A 9983-nucleotide genomic window follows, 5' to 3' on the forward strand; every position below is an offset into this window, starting at 1 on the left:
CTACTCCCTAGCAACATCTTTCCCTCCAGCCCCTTCGGCACAACCTCGGTCACTCACTGCTGACCCAATGACCTCAGATTCTTCTACACAGCCTTCAACATCACGGGTAACCAGAAGCCAGGTGAAAAAGCGGAGCACACAGCTATGGTGCAAGCAGAAAAGACAAATTTCATAATTTGTTATTTTGGTTTTGTGTGTGCTTTCAGATTTATTTCTTTTTAATACACAAAAAAACTAATTTCTTTTTTCATATCATAGACTTTAAAAAGTGACATTTATTCCAGATTGTATAAATTACTTACCTTAGACATAGGTGGCTAATACATACTGCCTGTAGCGGGCTGCCTCCACCATTTCAGGAGGGCTGCTGTCAGCATTTACCTCCTCATCACCAGCAACCTCGGCATCCACCCCTAGAGCCCCACTCCTGATGCCAATAGTTTTTAAAATGTAATTTCCTTAATGAATCAGGCCCCTAGGTGTCTAATTATTTAGGACAAGCAAAGCATCCTAAAATTGGTGATTTGCACCTAGGCTTAACCATATGGCATTGGAAAGGTAACTAACTTTAAAATGTGTGTACATATTTCTATTTGGAGTAGAGCATGTCCAAGATCATCTGGGTTTGTTAGTTGGGAAAGATGATTAACTAACATTACTCCTGTCACTTTCAAATAGAGATGCTCACTGAACCCCGTGTTTTGGTTTTGGTTTTGGATCTGGATTACCGTCGTGTTTTGGTTTTGGTTTTGGTTTTGCCAAACCGCCCTTGCGTGTTTTGGATTTGGTTTTGTTTGGTTTTGTTTTGCTATTTTTGAAAAAAATAAAAAAAATTTGGTCTAAAATAACCTAATTTAGTGTCCCACCAGTTTCTTGGATAAGTGAGGTAATTCTAAAGCTAATAAATTATGAAAAAAACAGTTAAATCCCTGGTAGGCCGTCCTTAATTCTAACACTTGCCTGCAAATTACACAGACAAACCTGGTTGTCTACCTCCTCCATCTTTGATTATTGGCAATGTTGCCATTGTCTTTGGGTGTATATTACACCCTCCACTTGTAGTTGAATAGAAAAAAAGCAGCCTGCAGAGACTATAGAATTAAAATATAAAAATAAATGGACCAAAGTAGTTTGGTGGCTATCTATGCCCCCCCGCCCTCCACTTGTATTTGAATAGAAAAAAAGCAGCCTGCATAGACTGTAGAATTAGAATGTAAAAAAAAATGGACCAAGGTAGTTTGGTATCTGTGTGCATCAGACCCCCTCTCCACTAGGAGTAAAATATAAAACCATTCAGCCGTTAAAGAGTCTAGAATATAAATAGAAATTGAGAAAGGCAATTTGGTATCTGTCTGCATCATAATCATCAACATCATCATTAGTGCCCTTGTCGCCTACACAAATCTCCCCCTCATCATCTTCTAATTCCAAAGTGGCATCCTCAATTGGTGTATTACCTGCTACACTCGGGCGGTTAAAGCACACATCAGCAGAACTACTGAAAGGAACCTTCTTTATGGGTACACTGTCACTAACAGAATGCTCACCATTAGACATACCAATGGTGGATGGACTCTCCACAGGGATTGGTGTCATTTCTGAGTCAGAGCATACATTATCCTCTAATGCCTTACTGTTTTCTTGCAGCTCGGCTTTCACGCGTAACAGTAGTTGTGCACCACTTTTAGACTCCAAATTACTTGGTTTTGCTTGGTCACGAGTGACCGTACAAGAAGAAGGCTCAGTAACATTTTTTGATCTGCCACTAATAGAGATAGGCGAAGGCCTCATTCTTTATTTTCCACTGCGTGTGTAGAATTGTATGTTGGCAAAAAAAATTTTTATCCGCACTTAACTTTTCCTCAGTTACATTTTTTTTTCGCTTCAACACAGTAAAATTTTTTGGGGTGTGTGTTTTTTTCCCTGATTTAAAAAGACTATGTACTTTTACATCGCCTTTCCCAGATGACGTACTAGGAACACTACCATCAGGACTGGTGACAGAACCTGGTTGCTGATTCTGCTCATATGTGGACTGCTTTGAATCCATTTTAATGAGCCCAAACTACTTGTAGTGCAAAAAATTGTAGAAATACTGCTGACAAATATGACTTTTGACAGCCAGAACAATTACAGTAAAACACTGGGGAATATGGGACACCCCAAAAGCACTGGGAGTGCTAAATATTATTTTTGTAGACTGCTGACAAATAGAACCTTTGACAGCCAGAAAAATGAATGCAAAAGAATGGGGAACACCCCAAAAGCACTTGGAGTGCTAAATATATTTTTTTACACTGCTGACAAATAGGAATTTTGACAGCCAGAAAAATTAATGCAAAAGAATGGGGAACACCCCAAAAGCACTTGGAGTGCCAGAAATTGAACAAAAACCCTCCTCTATCCTCCTCTTACTGCTGTAACAACTGGTATTAAGATTAGAATGGTATTGAATAGAAACAATAATGTGTCCAATTACTGCTCTGTCCCTGCGCTGATATAGCCTGTGTGACCTAACCCTGCTCTCTCCCTCTGTCAAATGGCGATGGATTGCTGTGGAGGCGGGTATTTATGCTTTTCAAATCTCGCGAGAACCGAGCTCAGAAATACGAATACGTCACGATGGCGTTTTGCCTCGATTTTGAATCCGAACGGGCGGGAGAGTACTGAGCGTGCTCGGCTCGGTACTCGGATAGGCTAAATTTGGATGAATTCAGATCTCGGGGAACCGAGCCCGCCCATCTCTACTTTCAAAGGAAAACTACTGAGAACAAACCTCCACTTGCATTGTAACATGCATAATATAACAGAGCAGTCACAATTACCTTTGTAGTTTGCGTGAAAACTAAAGAGTTGTAACATACAAAGGTACAAGTGGCCTCATCATGATCTTTATAGACTTGTTTGAGGGAAAAAAAAAAAGACATGAAAGCATCTGCAAAAAAAATAACTTTAAAAAACAAAAACAAAACAATATCTATGTTGCAAGCCTTCATACACCCCCCAAAAAAACAGAATGCCAATGTACTGAAGCATGTGGATTATAAATTAACAAAAGAATGCACAGGAAACAAACAAATATTGAAATATTCACATGGTAGTAATATGGACATTTATGATAAAGTTTTATAAAAATATATTTTTTTCAATTAAATACATTTAATAGAATGTTGTTAATGTCTACTGAACATAAAAATAAATTTTACAAGGGGCAAGGCCTGGCAGCCATCGGGAACGGTCGCAGAAAAAAAGAGCTCCATCCCGATGTACGGTTGTCCCTGATTTGGAGCCTTAATCAGCCTGCTACAGACCCTGCAGAGAGTCCCGCTGACTTCCGCGTCTGTAGTACTACTGCCTGTCACTCAGTGAGATGACATCTTCTGCCTGTGGCTATACAGTCGGCTGGGTGCAGTGTGCCTAGCCAAGTCGCTGCTGGTACTGACGCAGCCCGGGAGTGAAATTAGGTGGTCCTAGTCCCCACTGTCTGTGATCTGGAGCTCCAATAAGGTGTCATAACAAGGTCAGAATTCACCTCTGAAACCACTGTGCCTGTCGCCTCCTTGGAGACCTGCCGTCCGTGGTTCATCTTATATCTGTGTGGGGGTCGCTACCCTGCATACCTACCAGGGCGTTCCCTGGTCTACACTGGAGGTACTCAACCGATCCCGAGGGACTGCTATGGAAGGTGTGGCTTTTTCCGGCTGTAGTTAACCCACCACCGTACTTCGGTCTGATCGCTCCCCTTTCTCCTGCAGATGAGACAAAAGAGAGAGATGTGCCTACAAAGAGAGAGGGGAAGGTGAAGGCGCTGTCCGGGACTACGACCAGGAATGCTCGATTCTGCCTGCCATCACCCGCTCTTGCTCTGGCCTGGACACGGGGGCTGCGAGTATTTGGGACAGAGAACGTTCTCGCCCAAACACTCCACTCACCAGTAGTGAGGGTCACCCAGCAGCTTAGGTGACAGGGCTACGCTTGCCGGCAAAACAGTGCCGGGTCTGGTGGTTCCCACCTGGAACTGTCAGTGGCACTGCCGGAACTCAGGTGAACACCGCCCGACCCCATGGTACACCGTCTGCACTGGAACCGTCAGGTTAACCTGCCGGAACTCAGCAATAGGCACCCAAATGGAAAAGCTGATAGCACCCCCGGAACTCAAAAAGGGCTGTGCTGCAATGCCAGGGAGGAGCTCAATGACTACCTCTGGATCATTACGGGTACCTTGGGGACTTACTGGACGGGAATACTACCGTGTGGTTTCTCCTCTGGCGTGGTGCTTTGACCATTCCGGACCGGGCACCAGATCCTACCAACCACGGGTGCCTAGACTACGGGCGGCGCCCTTCCCTGATTATGGGGCCTACTGCCCAGACCTACTAACTAAGGGCCTTGTGCCCGGAGCCCCCTACCTGGCTGTGGGCCTAGTGCCCAGTCCTAACTGGTGCTCAGGCCTAGTGCCTGGGGCGCCACTCAGAGCCCAGAAAAGATTATGTCACAGAGTGTGGGTACAGGCCCGGGATAGGTGGTGCCCAGGGGGCCTTACCTGATCCAGGGAGACCTCTCATTACCTCAGCGTAGGTCCTCTTCCTGCCACCACCGTCCTCCAGGTACTGCCACCAGGACTCTTCTGTTCTTCTGGTCATCGCCGTTTCTTCACTAGACAGAGTAGCTCTCAGCCCTTACTGAGAGCTACTCAGCAGAGGAAGAGAGCTCTCTGCCTCCGCTGGCGGCCGGTCTTCTGACTTCTCCTGCTGCGGTCCCACGCCGTCCTTGCTCACCGCCGCCGAGTGACTTCTGGTGCGCCGGCGCGGGCGTCTTAAACAGACGCCAGAGCACGGATGCCCGATGATGTCAGCAAGTAGCTGCGTCAGGCCGCCCACTTTGCGCCAAACTTTAAATTGCCGGTCGGAGAGCGCTGATTGGCTCCCCGACCCGGCAACTTGTCCAGGCACCGCGGCTCTCACACCCGGTAACAACCCTGATCCACCTGTAACATTGTCTGCAGAGCTGACACCCTGGTAGAGACGACAGAAGAGTCCTACTTATACTATATAATATAAATTTGGTGAGTCTAAATGCAGTGTTATTAGAGGGTTTTTTTTACACACCTACAAACTCTCACGAGACGCCATCTTAGGTCTCATGTCCCCATATTAAAATCTCAGTGCTCTTGCACTAAATATATTGCTGTGTATTTTTACAGCTGAGTGAGCTGTAATTGATTTACATATTGTACAAGTAAGTAATATTTTTCAGACAACTTTGCTCTTTCATTTACCCTGCAAGATCTGCAAAATTAATAAGAGCATCAGTAGTAGAATCTTTTAATCGGGACTTCCTGCTTTTTGTTGGATATTGCAAAATTGAGATATTGATCAAGATATATATTAAGTTCTCACTTTGTACACCAAATTTAAAGTCATCAGATTCTTCACATGTATAAAACTTAGTGGAACTCTGCTGCCATCTAAAGGCCCTGCGCGTTATTACGCATATCAGTTCCCAACTACTCAAGCTTGTTTTCTCTCTACATATTGGAGAATCTTGTCTCTTTTCTAATTGTGCGCATACATTTGGTTGTATATCCCCGGAAGTCCTGTCTGTTTAACTTTGTGATTAGAGTTTTTGATTCTTCTATCCACTTCAATACGCAATTTTTCATGAACATGTAATGTACCTCCACTGAGCCGGGGGGTCATCTTACTATTCTTTTACTTTTGTCTCGCTACTCACTTTATTTTTTCTGCACTAAGGAAATCACTCGATATGACGCACAGACAGAAAAAAGTAGTCCAACCCGCGATGTTCTCACGCAAAGAAAACCAAACCCAGATTCTCAGTGTCCTCCCGTTCTCCAAGATCAAATCACGAAGAATCTCAGCCCTCTGGCCTTGTATGTTCCACTCCGGATCTGATGAAGCTGATACAGACCACCATCCAAACAGAAATGAGGGCAATTATCCAAAATATTAAATCTGAGGTTGCAGCCTTAGGTACCCGCAATGACTCTCTATAACACAAAGTAGACGAAGTCTGTAATTATCAAGAATCTATTGAGAAACAACTTGCGGATCTGCATCAAACTGTAGCGGACATGCAAGATCACATAGAAGATGCTGAGAACCGCTTAAGACGCAATAATGTACAGTTTAAAAATATATCTGAATCAGTCAATGCCGACGCCCTTCTAAAGTATCTTCCAGATTCCCCTCTCTCAGACTTCCTTCTAGATCGAGCTCACAAAGCTCTCCGAGTCAAGCCATCAGCAGATCAACCTCCTTGAGATTTAATTGTGAGATTTCATTATTACAAAGTTAAGGAACTTTTCATCGCCTCAACGTGCAATGCCCCAGTTATTTTATACTCGGGTCATAATCTACAAATTTTCCAGGATCTAGTCCCCTCCACTCTTCGAAAACGCCGTAGCCTTATTAACATCACGAAGGCTCTCAGAAATCATTGAATCCGCTACCGTTGAAGGTTTCCATTTGCTCTCCAGATCTCTCATAATGATACCACCTACAGAGTCAAAATCCAGGAGGAGGGCCTTTCTGTTCTTGAGAAATTGGGAGTGCCTTAATCTCCCCCCAACTCTACAAATGATGCCTCTTCTTCTACTCAGAAAGCACCCTTACCTTCCTGGAATCAAGCCTAAATTTCAAAGTGGGCCTCATGTCAGCTGATTGATGTTGTAATGCATATATAGTTGTTTTCTATTGCTCTTTTGTTTTGTTTTTTTGTTTTGTTTTCTTGTTTTCTCTTGTTATTTCCTTTTCCAGGTTCTTCAATTTTTCTTAATGCCTTCACAAATGCAGTTGACTTGGTCTTGCTCAAGAATTTCACTTTGAACTGTTTCTTCTACAAAGTAATTAATGAGGGTTTATATAACTTTTTTTATTGTATATTTACAATAGAGCAGGTAACAAGTTAGTCTCGCTCAGTTTTTCTGTTTTCACCGACATGGGCCCACCATTTGATTCTTCTTTTCAAATGTTCCAATGTTCCAATGTTCCGCTGTTTAAATGTTTACACATTGTTCACTTTTAATAATTTACTTGGTTAGAAGGGATAAACAGAAAATTATTTGTTTGACTGGTTTAAATAGAATTGTCGCCGATCTGTTGTCCTCTGTTAACATTCTACTTAGTATGATGTGACAATAAGAAAATTTTATGTTAGACCAGTTTAACAGAGTTTTTGTTTCCTGATGTATTTTTCCTTTTGTGGTTGACATATTGGCGTCTAGAATGACTGACTACGCTTTTATCCTTTGCGATGAAAACTTTCACTTATTGTTGCAAACTGATTATATAGCGCTTTATTCGTCTGGATGCTGAGATGCCTCCCATTATGTTGGTATATCAGTGTTTATCTAAGTGTCCCATCTATTTTTTACCACCCCTTCATTATTTCATTAGACATATAAATGTTCCGCCATTTGGTTTTCTTTTCTTCGCCAGTAAGCTCCCCTCCCCTCCCGGCTCAATAACTCTCACATATTCAGTTATATGTTCTCATTTCCTCCTCACAATATCTCTTTAACTTTCAGTCACAGCCCCCACTACCCCCTTGACACACAGGATGTGTCCTACTATCTGCAACAAGCTGGTAGTTTTTCACTCGACTACTAGTCCCAACCAACTTACCTTCCCTCTCCCTTACTAACACCCCCATTTCCTTATAACTCAATTCTTGGCTTCTCAATCTATGTTTTCAGACTCGATCTATATAGCATCCATCTTCACCTTCCACCATGACTATCAGGATAATTTCTCTAAATGTAAACGGCCTGCATACCCCACAGAAACGAACCATGGCACTTCAACATTTAAAACGACTGAAAGCTCATATTGTACTACTACAAAAAACACACTTTACTCACTCTCACCCTGGCCTTACAAACAGAACCTTTCCCCTTGCATTTTATTCCACATCCCCTTGTAAGACTTGTGGCACTGCCATTTTAATTCATCACTCAATTCCACTTACAGTTCATTCCACGATATTAGCTGATCAAGGAAGATACACAATCTTAATTGGATCGATCTCCCAGACATCCATAAACTATAGCTACTCTCTACGTTCCAAATGTGGGATAGGGCCCCTTCTTCACTGACCTTTTTGCCAAGCTCTTCCAATCTGCTAAGGGCCATATCTTGGTGGGGACTTTAATTCCATAACTATACGGACAAATTCCCCCAGCACACTGCTATAGCCAGCAACAGATCTGCTATTTCTACTGTAGATAAAAATGCAAAAGTCTCGGTTGCACACATTTGCAAATGTATGTTGAAGCCACCCACCACTCCACGGTGATTTTGCTAATAGGGTGGTCCTACTCTAAACAATGAAAGTCCCATAAATTTGGGCCATACATATGTGTTTTTAAATTGAGAGCTAACTTACCAAAGAGGTACCTCAGAAACCTCCAAATAGCAATCCAATATCAGTACTCCCCCTCAGCTACTGACACCAACATGCCTCTCAGACAAATAAAGAACTGGAAGTTGCTCAAATCAATTTATAGGCTATAACAGGTGCATGAAAGGGTGGGGTTATCCTAAAAGGAAAAAACACAGACAAATTCCCCCAGCACACTGCTATAGCCAGCAACAGATCTGCTATTTCTACTGTAGATAAAAATGCAAAAGTCTCGGTTGCACACATTTGCAAATGTATGTTGAAGCCACCCACCACTCCACGGTGCTTTTGCTAATAGGGTGGTCCTACTTTAAACAATGAGAGTCCCATAAATTTGGGCCATTTATATGTGTTTTTAAATTGAGAGCTAACTTACCAAAGAGGTACCCCAGAAACCTCCAAATAGCAATCCAATGTCAGTACTCCCCCTCAGCTACTGACACCAACATGCCTCTCAGACAAATAAAGAACTGGAAGTTGCTCAAATCAATTTATAGGCTATAACAGGTGCATGAAAGGGTGGGGTTATCCTAAAAGGAAAAAACACAGACAAATTCCCCCAGCACACTGCTATAGCCAGCAACAGATCTGCTATTTCTACTGTAGATAAAAATGCAAAAGTCTCGGTTGCACACATTTGCAAATGTATGTTGAAGCCACCCACCACTCCACAGTGATTTTGCTAATAGGGTGTGTCGAAGTCAGCAAATTGGATAAAGTCATTTCAATTAAAGTCTAGCAAACTTGGTTGTCTTTGTCTGAAAAGATGCGCACGGTACGCTACGGCGTACAAGGGCATGCTACGGCGTGAAAGGGCGTACGCATCCACTACACGTGGCAGCAACAGTAATCGGTCTTTTACCATACATTCGCACAAACACGCATACTTATAAAATAGCACACATTAATGGTAGTTGCAACACATAGTCAGTTATGTCGAAATATAGTAGTATTTATATGTTATATCAGAGTTACATGTATATTAATGAAATACACTGAACTGGTTGAAGGAATCACATCATGAGTGGTATCATAATGAACCTCGTTACATATCCTACTGTTTGGTTCACTCTGCGAGGAAGTCGCAGAGTGCATACACAAGTTATGAATGATAGGGAATTATGAACTACTTAAGACTAAGGAATCTTGGTGGGAAGAGCAGAGCATACCCCCTGCAGAGATGACCCCCTCCTTTGGATTCCTTTGTATGAACTGGCCAATGATGACGACCCCTTGGACCTTCCTGAGACCTGGACCAATAGATGCAAGCTATTCCATCTTCATTGTATTACTGTATTTGATTGTGTATATAAGCAGCAGCTTGTGATCCAGAGTGCAGACATCTTGTCCCCAGACTTCAGGATTGAATGACTGCACTGGATCCAGAGCGCCTGCGATAAGTAACGGCTGTATTTACTATTACTTCGCTTGAGTATATATATTCTATTATTTGCGAATAAATCTTTGTGCGTTGGAAACACAACTCGAGGTTCGACAATCATTATTGGTTAGCGATGATACGCACATAACAATTTGGGGGCTGAGAAGCATGGCGAACTCAG

Source organism: Mixophyes fleayi, chromosome 1 (genome assembly GCF_038048845.1).
Source record: "Mixophyes fleayi isolate aMixFle1 chromosome 1, aMixFle1.hap1, whole genome shotgun sequence".
NCBI lineage: Eukaryota > Metazoa > Chordata > Amphibia > Anura > Limnodynastidae > Mixophyes > Mixophyes fleayi.